Below are 17461 nucleotides of genomic sequence, written 5' to 3'. Positions count from 1 at the left end.
TCCAGTTACTCATTTATGTGGCCACTTTTAATGTTCACCACGTCGTGGACGATGGTAGGATTTTTGGTGTCCACCGTTAAAAAAATTGCGACGCCGCATTCATGTCCTCCGACGGTGCCTCTTTTAGCTTCACGCTATCATCAGACTGAGTGAGGTTTTTTAATATAATTTTGTCAATATTCAAATGTAATTTATTGAATTATTTGGACTTGGTCCAAACACAAGCATTTTTCATATAAGGTATTCTCTAAAAAATACACACACATCTCGTACCCCACATCAAGCTCCGTGCAACACCTTCACAGATTTACGCTTCTTTTGTAGCTTCGATATATGTCAGAGTAGGCACATGCAAATTTTCAGCTCAATCAGAAAAAATTTGACGGGATATTTCCTTTTTCTTTCTATCTATTTTTCTTTTCTAAAAAGTGGGAATCTGTTCAGCAATGTGCAGTGGGCCGGCCCTGTGGGCACAGCACCAGCCTCCCACCAGCCCAAATAGTGCCAGCCGGGACCAATCGGCCTAACTGCCCGAACTGGCCTAGCTCTACCCCCGTAACCCTAGTGCCGACTTGGAGCGGCCTCCTCCGCAAGCTGGCCTATAACAGGCTGGAGCGGCGTAGGAGGCGGAGTAGAGAGTTGCCTGGCTCATAGGCGAGCTCGGCAGGCCACCCAGCAGGCTTTTATGTCGGAGAACTTCTCTTCCTACTCATCGGCTGCCATGGAGAGTGTGGAGAGAATGGTGCGAGGAGATGGAGAGCTGAGGTGTGGTGTGATTTTTGTCCGGCGTCTGGCATCGTCTAAATAGCAGGCAGAGGCCTGGAGCCAACAGGTGTTGTGTTTAGTGCCGGCCAGCTAGCGAACAAACATGTGGCTGGAGTAGGTAGGTTTCTCAGCATACGCGCTAGTTTAATGGAGCTAGGTAGGCAGTCTGCAATCATTTGACTACGGTGAGGAGGTGTGTTCAGCCGGACATGCAGCGGGCGGCTTGCCGATAGTGAGAGGTCGCCCCGCTCTAACGCCGATAGTGAGAGGTCGCCCCGCTCTAGGCCGACATCAATGCAAAGCGGCCACTAGCAGGTGGCCATGGGCAAGAATGCACCACAGGCAAGGGAGGGTTTTGGGTGGGTCAAGCAGTCAAAAGCGGACACGGCATCGGTCCAGAAAAAATGCATCAAAACCGTCAAGAGGATCGATACAAGACCGCGTTGGATGACAAAACACATCCGAATGCACGGTAGTCGCAGGCGAAGACTATTCCTGACCGTATGAGACAAGGTGTGTATCTCAATGGCAAATAACGGGAATGATATAGTGCATTTCAGCTCGAGCTCAGAGTGCACTTCCAATGTTTTGCAGTGCTACTTTCCATCTTGTAAACGTCTAATATTCTCTTTCTTTCTCGACTATACTTTGCTCACAAAGATCGAAAGTTGTGGCATAGTAAATGATAATCGCCTATTTCAATCAATTCAATTCTAAGAAAATGGCATTCAATCCATATGAACTCATAAATTTCAATACCTCCAGTAAAAATCCATTTCATATGATCTGTGATCCCCAACTATATTTTATAACTGGCTCAACACAAGCACACACGCACACGCAACAACTCTGGCGGTGCGTCGCAGCAGCTAACTAATGTCAATAAACCAGCAGCAGCAGTCCTATGACGTCCCCTCTTCTTCACTGAATACAAAGATTAATTCAGTGAACATAAGCATCTCAGTCCTTAAACCAGCAGCAGCTTCGATAGTTGATGAAGCTGGTCCTCCGCGTTCTCATCTCCTACACTGAATTGAATTATTCCTGAAACATAAACATCTACTGGCAACTAAGACAAGCACGCAGTTTAGATTTATGTATCAATAAAAATGCTTATTATCCAACAAACAAAAACAACACATCGTTAACCTTCAAATTAACAATACAAATACTAGTACCTGGATTTGATATCATTTGTTGCACAATCCCCACACCAAACCAGTGTTACCATCCACATTGTTAGGCTGCTACTGATAATGTCAACCCTAGAGCACCACAGGCCTTATCAGATGTCTTGGTGACTCTCAACAGGAAAAAAAAACCTGATAATGTCACTGCTCCCTTACATGTTGTACTCTTCCTCCTCACATAACTTATGCTATGCCTTTCAACACTAACTAAGTAATTGAATATTGCAAAATAAATATCCTACAGAACAAGGCACATCAAATAATTAAGTGCACCATATGGCCAATGCGTACTATGATATAGGATTATGCCTCCCTTTATCTTAACATGCATTTCATCTGGTGGTATAACGCAAAAATGAACCCAGTAGTGCAGTACAAAAATTATGACAAAATAAAGATGCAAATGTAGGAATGTCTAAAACTGAAACCATTGGACAAAATAGAGAATCTAAAAGAGTTGAACTATTATTATAAATCTAATACAACTAGAACAAAGAGTCATCATATTCATTTCATTCACTACAGTCATCTTGCCAATAGACTAGACGACTCATTGGAAACATTTTTAATAATAACGACTCACTCTTTAAAATTAACTGTATCCTGATTTTAGAAATAAAAAAAACACCCCACTCATACATAATATAAATATAATTAACAAAACAATAAGGTCATTCCTCCTCACATAACTTAAGTTATGTCTCGCAAACACTATAAAGTAATTGAATAAGTGAACATTCATTGTGTTTCCTGGAGAAACAAAAGGCATCATTATATAGACATACCATAATCATGATTAAAAAAACAAAATAATCATAAAACAGATAAAATCACACTTTTTGGCTAGTGCACCCTATGATAGTATTATATGGCTGCCTACATATATTTCTTAAGCATGAATTTCATCTAGTGGTACAACGCAAAATGAACAAAATAGTTAACTACCAATTACTGAATAAATATTTCAAATTTATAAATGTTTAAAAACCTAACATTATTGAACTAAATAAACGATATAAAATTGAACTACTATTAATATTTAACATAAGTAAAATAAATAGTCATTATATTCATTTCATTCACTACAGTTGTCTTTAAAAATAATGAATTATTTAAAAAACATTACAGTAAAATTGTATTAAATTTTGCAGACATCTCACTCATACATATTTTATGTACGAATAACCAAGCAATGATGGCATAACCACACATGTCCATACAGATCTAACTTCATTAGATAATAATAAACATGGAGCATCACAAGCTTATCAAACATTTGGGAACTCTCACAAAAAAATTGCTTCATACATCATGTTAATATTCTCGTAAACTGTATTCTTTTAAAAATAATGGATCATTCAAAAACATTTAATAAAACTTTATTAAATTTTGGAAACACCTCACTTATACATATTTTATGTACGAATAACCAATTAATGATGACATAACCACAAGTCTACACAAATCTAATTTCATTAGATAATAAAAACCATGAAGCATTACAAGCTTATCAAACATTTGGGAACTCTCTCACAAAAAAACTTGCCTGATACATCATGTCAATGTTCCCGTAAACTGTAATCTTCTCCTCAGGTTACTTAGATTATATCTCCAATCCTCAAATAACTTAAATTATATCTCCAAAACATAGTAAAGTAATTGAATATTGCATTCCTTTTTTTTCCTGGAAAAACAACAAGGCATCAATAACATGAGACTTACCAATCATGATAAAAACCAACATAAAATATATAGTACACAACAAGCATAAAGAAATAAATCGACACTCTTTGGTCAATGTGCACTATGATAGTATCGTGCTATTAAGCTTCATGCACTACACAATGCAACCAAAAGTACAAACTGGTGAAAAAGGCTAGACAATCCACATATACACTTCAACACCCCCTCTCACATGTAACGCGGTAAGTGAACACGTGAATCGACTCGAAGGTATGGCTTAAGAGGCCTATACGTAAACACAAAGACGGGCGGCAGCAATTTTTGAATAAATTATGAAAGCCAGGACTTGAACTCAAGACCTTGGGCTCTAATATCATGTTAATCTTCATAACTAGCTAACGCAACCAATAGTCCAAACTGGTGGAAAGGGCTAGACAATCCACATATACACTTGAACATATGCATCCCTTTGTTGTTTTTTCTTAAGTATGCATGTCATATGACAGTGTAACGCAAAATGAACCCAATAGTGAACTATCACAAAATTTACTAGATTAGGATGCAAATTTAGAAATATCTACTGAGCGCCATTTTTTGTCTCTATCCCCATAGAACTAAATAAAGAATCTACAAATTGACCTATTATTTTTAAATTTAATATTCTCTACCGGCATAACAAAATAGTCATCATGTTCATTTCACTATAGACACCTCAAAAGAAATTAAACAACATGCTAATCCTATGGATCAATGCAAACAACTTTTAATACTAACAATTTATTCGTTGGTATCTAACTACTGCATGATACTAGTAAAATTTTGAAAGCACTCTCTCATATGTAGTCTATGAACAATAAAACAATTAACAAGGCAAAACCACACAACCATGCCCTCATACGTAGTATATGTAGACCAAACCAAGCAACAAGGCAAAACCACATAATCACACTAGTTAACATCACAGGATAATAATAACGACATAGCTTAGTAGGCCAACCATCTCACAACTAAAACAACATTAACATCAAGCCATACATCTAACAGCAAACACTCATAGTTACTAAATATATTAAGTAATTGTAGTCTAGCAAATTTAATAATCATATATTGCAACACAATAAAGGATAAGCAAACGACTTATGAAAGTACACTCTAAGATCAATGCGCACTGTGCTAAGATTATGACTTGTTGCGTTCCCAAAAAAAATTATGACTTGTGATACTAACTTTACCATCTAGTTGTAGTGGTTCAAATTGGTGATACCCTCGGGGTACCCTCCAATCCGCTTTAGTTGAATCAAATGTATCATTTATTTAAATCGCATCACTTTCTAAAAACTAGTTCGTTTGTAGAACTAAAAAAAGTTCAGAGGTATATGAAACAGGACCAACTAGTCATCATATTCATTTCACCGCATGCAACTTGCTAATAGATTAGGCAACATTGTACATACTACAGAACCATGCACCTAACTTTTAACATTAACGATTTATATTTCGACGATCATCCACTTCATGCTATTAGTAAAACATTGAAAAACACCTTACATAAAAAAAACAGCACACAAGTCAACATCACATCACTAGGCCTAACTTGGTAGCCAACCATCTTACAACTAAAATAGCATTAACACTAAGGCATATATCTAATGGTGGTCATCTATATATGTACCAAATGCAAAGTAATTATACTCTAGTAGTTTTAATCATCATATGTCGCAATGCAAAAAGGATGGACAAGCAAACTGACTTTCCAAAATACACTATGGTCAATGCGCACTCTGATAAGATTATGACTCCTAAGCCTAAAATACATTACCATCTCTTTGTTATCTTTTATAAGATAGCATACAATGCAAGTTATTTCTCGTGGTACTCATAAAATAGACCAGTTTTCACTTGAACATTAGTGCTTATTTGTGAAAGGCATATGTCTAATTAGGCACCCCCGCCATAGATATAAGCACGGGTGCTTACAAAACACTTGATTCATTTTACTAAGCACTTCATTTTACTCTGTTGTACATGGTCTAATTCATTTATCCGGGGGTACAAAGAGAACCGAATAATAAACTATATCACCATCCTTTTTACTAAATGAAGATACAAACTTAGAAGTATGCAACAAAGGCGACACAAATTTTATATATTATTCTTTGTCCACATGGAAACTAAATATAGAATGTGAAAGTTTGATCCATTATTTTTAAATCCAACACTTGCGAGAACAACACAGCAGTCGTTATTATCATTCACTATAAGAAACTCGCCCATAAACTGGACGATATCCTACTTTCTAAAGATGTATGCAAAAGATCCAAATACAAATGATTCATTATTTTGGCGATCATGTTTTAGCATGATACCGGTTTTTTTAAACACGTCCTCTATACACACTAGACTGTACAATCCACTAAGCAACGAGGACAAATCCTCACAAGCCACACATATTAACATCACAAGATAAAAATAATAACACCAAAAGTGCAGGTTGTACCTTAGTAGCCCAATAATTGCACAACTAAAACATGCATAAACATCAACCATGCATCGAACAATAATTATTTATATAATAAATAGGAAATGCATCATATAGTTACGATCTATCAGTTTTAATCATCATATACCACAACTGAGTAACTAATTTAGCAGTTTTAATCATCACATGTCACGGCGTAGAAAAAAGATAAGCGAACAACTTCCCAGTTTTGCTCGCCTCAGTCATCACAAGTCATATTGAAGTTACCAAACTTGCAATAATTAACATCAAACATGAATCATAAGCAAACTGCCGGCGAATGGATGTAGCCCTTTGATCCTAGATCCCCTCGACGTGCCTGCTAATGTAAAAGAAAACAGTAAAAAGGTCAATTGTGAGAAAACATATGCATATAAAAAAACATTAACCAAAGTATATATTAATAAACACCAACCCAAATATACACATAGTGAGTAATTACAATAATTTAAACATGATAAAATTCAAGAACAAGAATAAAATGCCCATCTACTCTCTGATTTCACAAAATCATTCAAATCTAAGGAATATTTCAGAAACATGTGATAAATTTGGCATGTATACTCTCCTTTCAAGTCTTCCTTTTACAAAAAAATCCATAAATCCAATATAAATTGAGCATGGCCTCTTTGATAGCAAACTACAATTATTTGACACAGACATGCATGAATATTTGAAAGAGGACATTACCCAGACCATTTTACTAAACGTACAGCAGGTTCTGCACAAGTTCATCTACTACTAGATTACTACTAAAGTTACATGAATCTAATAGGTTGTCTCTTATTTAATAGTGGGCTCCACGGTAAAATATTTGTCAAGCAAAATGAACATAGAGATCTAGGGAAAGTATTCCAAATTAACCTCAAAATGTCGTTGCGTAAAAATGTTTTAACAAGTTTCAGACAGCAGATTTCATAAGCTCAAGCTTAGGTATGCTACGTATCTTGTCTGATGGCTGCTTGGTTTTTCATCAAGATAAAAACCCTATGTGCTGATGTTTGCAGGGAAGCAATAGTTGTGTGTGCTTTAGCACAGATTAGACATGCATGTGAGAGCACCTTTGCATTTTGGCTTATTATGTGAGATAGCAACTTGGGTTGTCACTGTTTTTGGGAAGAGGTGTGCCTGAACCTGGGTACATGTACACCCCTTGTCTCAGCCGTTACACCACTCCAAGATGCGTATGAAAGCCAGGATATGCCTATGTTACGGAAGCATGGAATGAATTTGAGACAATCTGCAGTTTGTCTTGCTGCAGGAGCAAAGTGCTCCCAACTATGATGGTTCCTGCGACTTATGATGCTACGTGAAGAACGACGCATCTTGAAAATATGCATTGTTGGCCAGGTTTAGAGAGAAAAGTGTACACACACTAAGTGGCAAGATAGTCCATGCTGGAGTGAGAAGACTTACAGATAGTGCAAGGTGGAATAAAAAGTCTGTAGCACATACCACATACCTGGCTTACTCCGTCGCTGGGACGAAGTGGCGGAACGAGAAAAATCGACGGATATTAGCTGGTGCTTCAGCCAGAACGGTTTGGATCCTTGACATGCGTTCGACAGCCTCTTCAACTTGCAGAGCTGAACTACGAGCCTTGCCCAAACTCTGATGCATATTCAGATGAAAGTCTTTGGGATCGATGGGGAGGTCCCGAGAGACTACGTACATATACCCCCGGCTCCTCTTGTGATATTGAAGAGCAGGCCGTATAGTTCAGCTGATAGCAGGATGATAAGCTCCCCCAGCTCATCCCTTGGACCGGCAAACAGTGACTGGAGCAGTAGAGTGTCAGGATGAGCGGCAATGAGATGGTTGATAGCAATCGATACCTTCCTGAGAGGCCTGATACTGGAGGATGGCTCAAAGCTTGTGTGGATCTTCTGCTTGATGTCTGTGATGCACCAGCTGATGAATACCTCGAGAGAAGGCCTGAGATCTTGGCCATCTTTGGTAACCATAGGGATCTTGCCGTGGAAGAAGTCTTCTGCCCTTTGGGCAACTGAGGTCACGAGCCTTCCTATTGCAAGATTAACGCTCATATCCTTCGCGGTTGAGAGTAGGTACAGCCACGGGACGCCCTCCCTTCCGTCGAGCCACGGCAGGCCGCCCCCGCCACGCGCCGCGCCGTCGCCCGCCCCCCCGCCACCAGCCGCGGCGGCGCCCGGCCCTCCGCCACGCGCCGCGACCCCGCGACCAGCCGCGCCGTCGCGCGCCGCGCCATCTCCGGCCGTCGCTCGCCGCGCCGCGCCATCTCCACCCGCCGCCGCCATTTATTTTGCTCTCGCCTCTCCCTTTTTTTTCTTTTTTTTAGAGAATTCTCGGGATAGAAAGAGAAAGAGGGATAGGGAGGCAGGTTCCTTAACCCTAGCCGCATCCCACATCGGCTTGGTGGGCCGGATCGGGCCACTGGTACAGGGGAGGAAATGCAATAGGCCCAATACGAGCAAACAGCCCTAACAAAAATACAAATCAAGCCTTCAGTTCAAAAAAGAATACTACAAAGCTAAACTTCCATTTGGCCCCTAAAACTACTAAACTAAACTTCCATTTAACCCCTCAAAATGGAAACTTTTACATGTTTAACGCCAAAAAATACAGGCACGCTAATTAAGGGGGTGCCGAGAAGCCTCGCGCCAGGGGAGCACGATATGGGCCGGCCTAGCTGCGCGGGATGATACAGCCTCATTTTTGTGTTTTCTGTTTCTTTTTTGCTTTATTTGTTTAATTTTTTATACTTTGAAAAATTCGCAAAATATATATTAAAAAACATTTTAAAAATGTTACCAACCATTTCAAAAATGTTAAATGTGTATAGAGAAAATGTTTAACTCATTTGCGAAAAATGTAATTGATCAGGTATTCAAAAAATGTTAATCAAGCATTTAAAAAACAATTGAAAAAGTATGTGAAATTTTTTTAATGTATATAAAAAATGTTGACCACATATTAAAAAAATGATGAAATGTTTTGATCATGTATATAAAAAATGTTAATCCAGTGTTTAAAATAATATTAACAAGTATTTAAAAATGGTAATCAAGCATTCGGAAAATGTTGAATGTGTATAGAAAAATGTTGACCATGTATTAAAAATGATGAAATTTTTTAACCATGTATATAAAAATGTTAATCAAGTATTTGAAATATGTTAATCATGCATTTAGAAATTGTTTAATGTGTATAGGAAAAATGTTGACCATGTATTAAAAAATGATCAAAAAATTGGTCATGTCTATAAAAATATTAACCAAGCATTTGAAAAAAATATTAATCCAGCATTTGGAAAATGTTAAATGTTTATAGAAAAACTGTTGACCAAATATTTAAAAAAAAACCTTGCATTTGTAAATGTTAATCAAGGGTTTGAAAATTGTTTAAAAATATGTATATAAAAAAGGTTGACCATGTATCCAAAAATTTTAAACTTACGGTTGAAAAATGTTAGATGTGTATTTGAAAAATATATTAGATATATACCAAAAATATGTATCGAAAAACAATAAAATCCGAGAGGAAACCGAAAAAACAAAGGAAAAATAAAAAAAAGTAAAGTAAAGCATTGAAAACCGAGAAAGAAACAAAGAAAAAGAAAAAACCATTGAGAACCATGAAAAGAAATAAATAAACCCAAAGGAAAAGAAAGAAAATAAAAAACCAGTGAAAATGGAGAAAAAGAACGAAGAAAAACCCTGAAAAACATAAACAAAAAAAACTTGGAAAACCCTACGGGAAACCGGCCCTACTCCCTTATGTAGGGGTGCCCCGGGGTGGGCTTCCGTGAGGGCACTTCATGCACCGTGTGGCGATCAATCATGGAAGGCAAGGAGATACTATCTTTGGGAATTATCAAGAGGGTGGGCACATGAGAGGAAACTAGTATCTGGCATAAGATCTGGATACCACACAACTTCAAACTTAGACCAATTTGTGCACTGTCTTCTAATCCACTGCAGCAGGTGTCTGAGTTGATTGATGGAGTTACCAGGTCATGGAATAAACAAGTGATGTCCGAGCACTTCATAGCTCCAGATGTTCTTGCCATCCTTAATATTCCGTTGAGTTCTCATATGTCTCAGGACTTTTATGCTTGGCATTATGATAAGAGAGGGGTGTTCTCTGTCAGATCCGCCTATTGGATGATTAGTAGTATCAAGGCTCAGAGGGAGGATTGGCTTGAGCATAGAGCGGGCAATAGGGAGGATTGGCTTGAGCATAGAGCGGGCAATTCTGACCAAGCTGCGAACAAAAGAAACTGGACCAGATTATGGAAGGTGAGGATCCCGTCCAAAGTTCGCGTTTTTGTGTGGCGGCTTGCCCACACGTCATTACCAACGGGAGCCACTCGACTGCACCGGAAGATGACCACATCGGCGGCTTGCAGCTTATGCAACGCTGAGTCTGACACTTGGCGTCACTCTCTTTTCGACTGTCGTATGACACGGTGCATCCGGGCATTAGGAGATGAAGAGGTGTTGGAGCATATTCTTTCCAATAGATCAAATGATGCACGGTTGTGGCTTTTCTGGGTATTTTGACACCCTGAAAGAAGCAGATCTTGCGAAAGTGTTGGTCACCATGTGGGCTATTTCGTGGGCACGGAGGTGGTCTATTCACGATAACGAGTTTCAGAGTCCTCTCTCCACAATCTGCTTTATCACGAGGTATCTACAAGACCTGAAGATTGCGCTTGACAACAAGAAACCGACCATTACCAATGTGGCTAGCGCCCGGCCGCGAGCCCGGGTTTGGGTGCCACCTGAAGGAGACGAAGTAAAGATCAATGTCGATGGGGGGATTTCACGGCAAGGCAATGTTGGAGCTGCAGCTGCAATCTGCAGGACCAAAGAAGGTCGTTTCTTGGGTGCTTCTGCGGTGGTTTTTGAGGGGCTTGTCGAGGCAGCGGGACTAGAAGCACAGGCATGCAATGAGGCTCTGTCGCTGGCTAAGGACCTTAATCTTTTGCGCATGGTTCGAGTACAGGGAGAACAATTTTGAAGCTCATGCGCTGGCGAAGGGGGTATCTTCGCTTACAGTAGGACGCCATATCTGGCTAGGGACACTGCCGAAGATTATTTGTATTCCGTTAATCATCACTTCTTAATAAAGTCCCTAGTTAAAAAAAAGGAGCGCTCCCTGCCCGAGACATGTTGCTTGTAGAAAACACGGCACGTAGGAGCTTTTCCCTGTTTTTTTTCTTTTCCCTTTTTTCTGGTTTTCTTGGTTTTTTATTTCCCCATGTTTTTCCCTTTCCCCTAGATTTTTATGTTTCTTGTTTTTTCCCTGTTTTCAATCGGATCGGAGCACATATACTTCCTCACGGGAGCATAGTTTTTCTTCACTTCTCGCGGGAGCACAATCTAGTACTCCCTTCGTCCCATAATATAAGAACGTTTTTGACACTAGAGTGTAGTGTCAAAAATGTTTTTATATTATGGGACGGAGGGAGTACATTTCTCAAGAGCATGGGTGCATGAGTGCACTTCCTGGCAAGAGCACAATTATGACTCATCCTCGGCTGGACACAAAGCTAGTACATTTGGAAGCAACTAATTTGTTCTCACGTAGGAGTGAAAGCACAACCATACTAACCTGGGCTCCCAAGTGAACTAATTTGTTCTCACGTAGGAGTGAAAGCACAACCGTTGTACATGCTTAATGCAATGGAATACGGACCAACTAATTAAAGGGTGCTCCGAGTGGGCTTCTCGGAGGGCACTCATGTGTAGGGGTGTAAACGAGTTGAGTTCAAGCGAGTTTGGCTAGGCTTAGCTCAACTTACTATTTAAGCATGCTCAAATTGAGAAAAGCTCAAGGTTGAGCTGTGGAAAGTGGTTGTGCTCAGCTTGTATCGATCTCGAGTCGATCTCAAGCTAGTTTTTAGCAAAATAAGATGATTTTTGTACACTGTAAGGTAATTTTCCAAACAATTAAGACCACAACACAACACAAGAAATCATTGTAAATATAATTTCAATCAAAACGATGATAATATAAATTGTACTTCTTTATGGGCCAATATAGGCTACAAACTACTTTGAGGAAATTTATATTATCATTGTTTTGATTTTAGTACAATTGTGTTTCAAAGTGGCCCAAAGTGACTCCTCGCAAGAGCACAATTGTGTTTCATCCCTAGCTGGAGCACAAAGCTAGTACATTGAGCACAGATGTTCCTCACATGACCACATGTGTGGTCCCTTGCGGGAAGCACAAGTGTGCTTCACCCCTACAATAGCACAAATTAGTTCACTTGGGAGCACATGTTAGTTCAGTTTGGGAGCACAATTTTCGCCCAAAAAAAGATCATCAAAACCTATCAACATAATATCTAGTTTTGAAGATCTCGACATCAGGAATGCAACGTTGGAAACAATTTGAAATTTGAATGCACAACTCACTAATATGTCCATTTTATGTCATTATTTATTATTATAAATTGCTCTTTATTAATTACAATTTTCACATAATTGCATCTTTTAATGCCCTTTTCCCCTTAAATTGCATATGCTACTTGAAGAGGAGAAGTGCCGGGAAGGTGCAAAAAAAGGAACAAAATAAGGGAATCGAAGAAATTATTTTTCTGAAGACCAAAAAAGTCCAAAAAATCATTTCTGGATTATTTCATGAAGATGGAGCCAAGGATGTCCAGGACCTGTTGGGGAGGTACCTGTGGGCCCCACATGGACCCACCTCGCGAACCCCTTGGCCGCGATACATGGTCTTATGGGGCCCACAAGCATCCCTCTGGGAGCCGCGATACATGGTCGAACAAAGAGGAGCTCTGGCATGCTGATTTGCTTCAGTTCCATCCCTCCAGAAGGGGAGAATCGAACCCATCATTATTACCAATGCTTCGTCATTGAGATCATCATCTTCATCCGAAACACCATCTCTATCACCTCCATCTCCCTCTAACTTTTGATCTACTAGATGACCCGTTGCGCCAATTGGCACACAGACTAAATCCAACCTGCAAGTTAATGAACTATATGAAACTTAAAATGAAGTCAAGTGAACTATTTGAAGAGACTATGAAGAGAAGCAACTAATACAATAAGAAAATTAGGTGAGTTGTTTGATGGATGTTTGTATGTATATCCAATGCCCGTCTCTTATGTAAAACAAATGACTCATTGTGCCAATTGGCATAGAGACCAATCGGACGGAGGCAGTAGATAACAAAAGCATAAGCATACTGACGTCAACCAAGGAAAAAACGGTGGCACGTGGCTGCACAACTGCCTGGTGTGCAATGTCTTGCTGTTCCAGATAGTCCCTCATCTCCTTTACTACGCCGGGGCGATCACGAGCAACCATCTCATCCTGAAACGGCGTAACCCGGGCAATAGCAACGGACAAAGCACGCACACACCAGTGCTTAGAGCATGTACAATGGTGCTATCATAAAAGTGCCATATAGGATAAATGCTTAGATGAAGGAGAGAGTAAACATAAGAAAAGGCTTGCCTTTTCTTGATTAAGAGATGATCTCTTAGCAACAATTGTCTCACCACATATTTAGGGTTACCTAGTTATTGAAGGGATAAGACTAAAAATAACCCATTGTACACCACTTTTTATTGTCTTCTCTGGATTACATGCCGAACCTAAGATAAGATAGCTGTATCAACCATTGTACATGCCGTTACCCGTGTGTACGACCCACATCCTAGCTTTATTAACCATTGTACATGCCCTTACCCGTGTGTACGACCCACAGCCGAGCAAGGGCACTGCCTTGCACATGGGCCCCGCATGTCAGTGTCGTTCTCCAACCCATCCCTGCCTACTGCCCATAGTGTTGGCTTGCACTTATGGTGCCGGTCTGGGCCGTTCACCTCATAGTGACTTGTTCCCAGTATTCTCGTTGTTCCAGCCCAGCTACGCGCGCGCAGTGATACATCTCCGGCGTATTTATAGTTTTTGATTGTTTCGTGTCATTATCTTACAACTTCAACATACTTCTAGCAATAATTCATATTATTTTTGGGACTAGTGTCGTGGGAACAAGCTTGACAGTAAGAGTTAGCGGTACGTAGGGAGAGGGTAGAGTCCTAGCTACGGTGAGAGTGTACACGCGATGTATGAGTTCAGGCCCCTCCCGTGGAGGTAATAACCCTACGTCTCAGTGCTGCGGGAGCATTTCTGTCGTGTGATAGAGTGAAAGTTACAGGGGGTGCGAACCCTTGTGCCAGAGAGGAGGGGCGGCTTATATAAAGTGCACTGCTCCTCATAGATGCTAGGCAATGAAGGGTTCGATCGTGGGAGTAAAGAGGAGCGTTACTGATAACGCATGTAATAAATGATAATTAAGATGACTGTTCGACTGTCTATCTATTGCTATTCCCGGAGTGACTTCTGGTCTTCGCCATCGAGTGACTGCTGGGCTTCCGAGTGGAATGTTGTTGTCAAGTGAGGTAGGATCTTCCGAGTGAGTTGACTGTCGAGTGACTTGTACTATGTACTTACTTCAGTCGGGATTTTCCTGTAATCTTGTGATCTTGCATCTGGTGTCTTTAGGTGGGGCATGTGGGCCCTGCTTAGGACCCTATCCCTAATATGTAACCACATCATTAGCCCCCGAATGGATCAGGGTTCGAGTGGAGAAGGGACAGTATGAACTTTTGTTGAACTTGAATCTTCCGAATGGATATTGGACGTCTGTTGATACTTGTGACGACTGGACCTTCTGGCATTCGTCGTGATCTATTCAATCTTTAATTCTTCCGAGTGAATCTGGACGCATTCCCGGATCCGATTGTCCAGCCAGATCTTTAGACGTGACAGGGCGGTTCGTTAGGTCCGGATTTCGCGGGATTCGAAATATTTCGGAGGGCGCGCGCCGAGCGGGGATGACGCAACCGAACAGAGCAAGTGGGAGCACGACTCCTTGATCCTCGCAGCACTTTTAGCGCCACGTACTGTGCCTTACCTGTTACAGGGATATACAGTGATCCGCCGGGCCCATCCGCCATTGACCTGAGTCGGCGGGTATAAATATCTCTGGTGAGGGGGAACTGCAACAGTGCCACCACTTTCCCCTCGTCTCCTCCGCTTCCTCTGCTCCGCCGCTGCACAGCACCCAACTCCGCCGCCGTCGCAGCCATGGTGAAGGACAAGACGACGGAGCTCGAGCGTGCCAAGAAGGGCGCGGTGAAGGGGAGGAAGCCATCTGGTGCTCGGGCGTGGGCGCCACCCGGGTGGATTCAAGGGGACTTCTTGCGCTCGACCATCTCGGAGGCTGATGTGCTGCAGCTCGTCACTGACGGCTTGGCGCCGGCCGACGCGTGGAGGCTGCCTAGCGACGAGACCGAGCCGACGCCGCGCGAAGACGAGCGAGTTCTCCTCACCACGCATCTAGAGCGAGGTTTCTCTATGCGTCCACACTCATTCTTTCGTGGATTATTCTTGAATTTCTCTTGCTACTAATGAGAGTGCCCCAGAGTGGGTTCTTGACTCTAGAGCATCTAAGCATGTTGCTAGTAACTCCTGCGTGTTCGAGTTTTACAATAGGCATCCTCCCTCTCACACGGGCACTATACAAACGACTAATGGCACAAAACAACCAGTCATAGGGTTTGGTACAGTAAAGTGTACTCCAACTATTTCCCTGTCGTCACATGTGCCAGCCTTTCCTATCAATTTGGTTTGTTTCAGTGCGCTCATTGATCAAATGGACTGTCGTGTGATCCTTGACAAGTTCAGTTGCTTGATTCAGGTGCGACAGATGAGCCAGACGGTTAGGACTGGCACCAGGCGTAGGGGGCTCTGGTACATGGACCAGGAGGTGCAGCCGGACTTGGTGCGTGCTACAACCATGGAGGATAAGGAGAAGCAGGCGATGATCCATCACTGTAGGATGGGGCATGTATCTTTTGATAAGATGAGTAGAATATTTCCGGATGTTATGTGTGGAATAGGCAAAGGCAAGCTGACATGTGATGCTTGTGAATATGCAAAACACACACGAGCCTCATATGTGAGTAAGGGGATCAAGAGCATATCTCTTTTTATGTTCATTCGGATGTATGGACTAGCCCCGTGGTGTCAATGAATGGGAAGAAGTATTTTGCTACCTTTATTGACTGCTATTCTCGCATGACTTGGATTTACTTGATGCATCACAAGGATGAGGTGTTTAGTTGTTTTCAGAACTTCCATGCTCTTGTAAAGAACCAGTTTCGGGTGCAGGTCAAGATGCTCAGGACGGAAAATGGAACGAAGTATGTGAACAACACTTTTGGGGCTTTCATGGCTGACCATGGGATTCTTCATCAAACTTCATGCCCGGACACCCCCCTCAGAATGGAGTGGCCGAGCGGAAGAATCGTCATGTTCTTGAGGTTGCTCGGTCGTTGATGTTTACCATGAATGTGCCTAAGTTCTTGTGGGATGATGCAGTTATGACAACCACATACTTGGTCAACTGGACACCTTCCAGGATACTTGGCATGAAATCTCCGTCTGAGTTGCTCGTTGGAAATAATAAGTTTGTTGTTCCCCCAAAGTTGTTTGGCAGTACCTGCTTTGTTCGTGATCACCGACCATCTATTGGAAAGCTTGATCCTCGGGCAGTGAAGTGTGTCTTTCTGGGATACTCGTCTAGTCAGCAGGGGCATAAATGTTGGTGTCCCTCTGAAAAACGCATGTCTGTAAGTATGGATCTTACATTCAGAGAGTCTGAGCCATTCTATGGTGAGCCGACTGATCTCACTCTGTTGTTTGCAGAGCTTGACCACCTACACCATGTGCATGATGGGCAAGAGGGGGAGAAGGACGTGTCTCATACTCACGGTGATTCTGTGGACATTAACACTGATAATGATGTGCGGGCTCAGGTTCAACCAATAGTGGGTACAATTCCGGTTAGTACCATCACTGATGATGATGTGCAGGCTCATGTCGAGACAACTGTCGATACACTTCAGATTGGTGCTCTCGAGGTTCTTGTTCGGGATCGATGGCAGACGAGTACCCTGGTGTACTCTCGACGGCAACCACAAGTGCAGGGGGAGAAGCAAGGCAGTAAGGCAGGGGGAGCAGCAAGGCAGTGAGGCGAGCTCATCTGACACACTGGAGCTGCCCATTGCGTTGCGAAAACCTACACGTGAAGCGGCAAGGAAGGGTGAGGTAGCAAGGAAGGCTCTGCCAAAGGATGATGCTTGTGATGACCTTGATATTGGAATTTTGTGTCTTACAAGGCTTTGTCATCTTCATATAAGGCGTTTGATGCCTCTCTACAAATTGTGTCTATCCCTAAGGATTGAAAGGCTACAAAGCAAGATCCGAAGTGGCGTGA

At 41.6% G+C, this 17461-nt stretch overlaps 1 long non-coding RNA gene across 3 annotated transcripts; it reads right to left on the bottom strand.

Annotated features, from left to right (window-relative positions):
* Positions 1-1503: 1503 nt before the first annotated feature.
* On the bottom strand, positions 1504-8477 carry LOC125542227 (uncharacterized). Of its 3 annotated transcripts, none has more exons than XR_015617886.1 (2): positions 7612-8477; positions 1504-6478 (listed from the first exon to the last, which is right to left on the bottom strand). It is a non-coding gene; the product is annotated as an uncharacterized LOC125542227 (long non-coding RNA). The 3 variants fall into 3 exon arrangements; XR_007297815.2 differs by having other exon boundaries at positions 7619-8477; XR_007297814.2 differs by having other exon boundaries at positions 1504-6475; positions 7619-8477.
* Positions 8478-17461: the final 8984 nt, after the last annotated feature.

Source organism: Triticum urartu, chromosome 3A (genome assembly GCF_056163025.1).
Source record: "Triticum urartu cultivar PI428250 chromosome 3A, HENAU_Tu73, whole genome shotgun sequence".
NCBI classification, from domain to species: Eukaryota; Viridiplantae; Streptophyta; class Magnoliopsida; order Poales; family Poaceae; genus Triticum; species Triticum urartu.
Note: the sequence above shows the minus strand (reverse complement) of the source record. Positions and strands in the feature narration are given on the sequence as shown.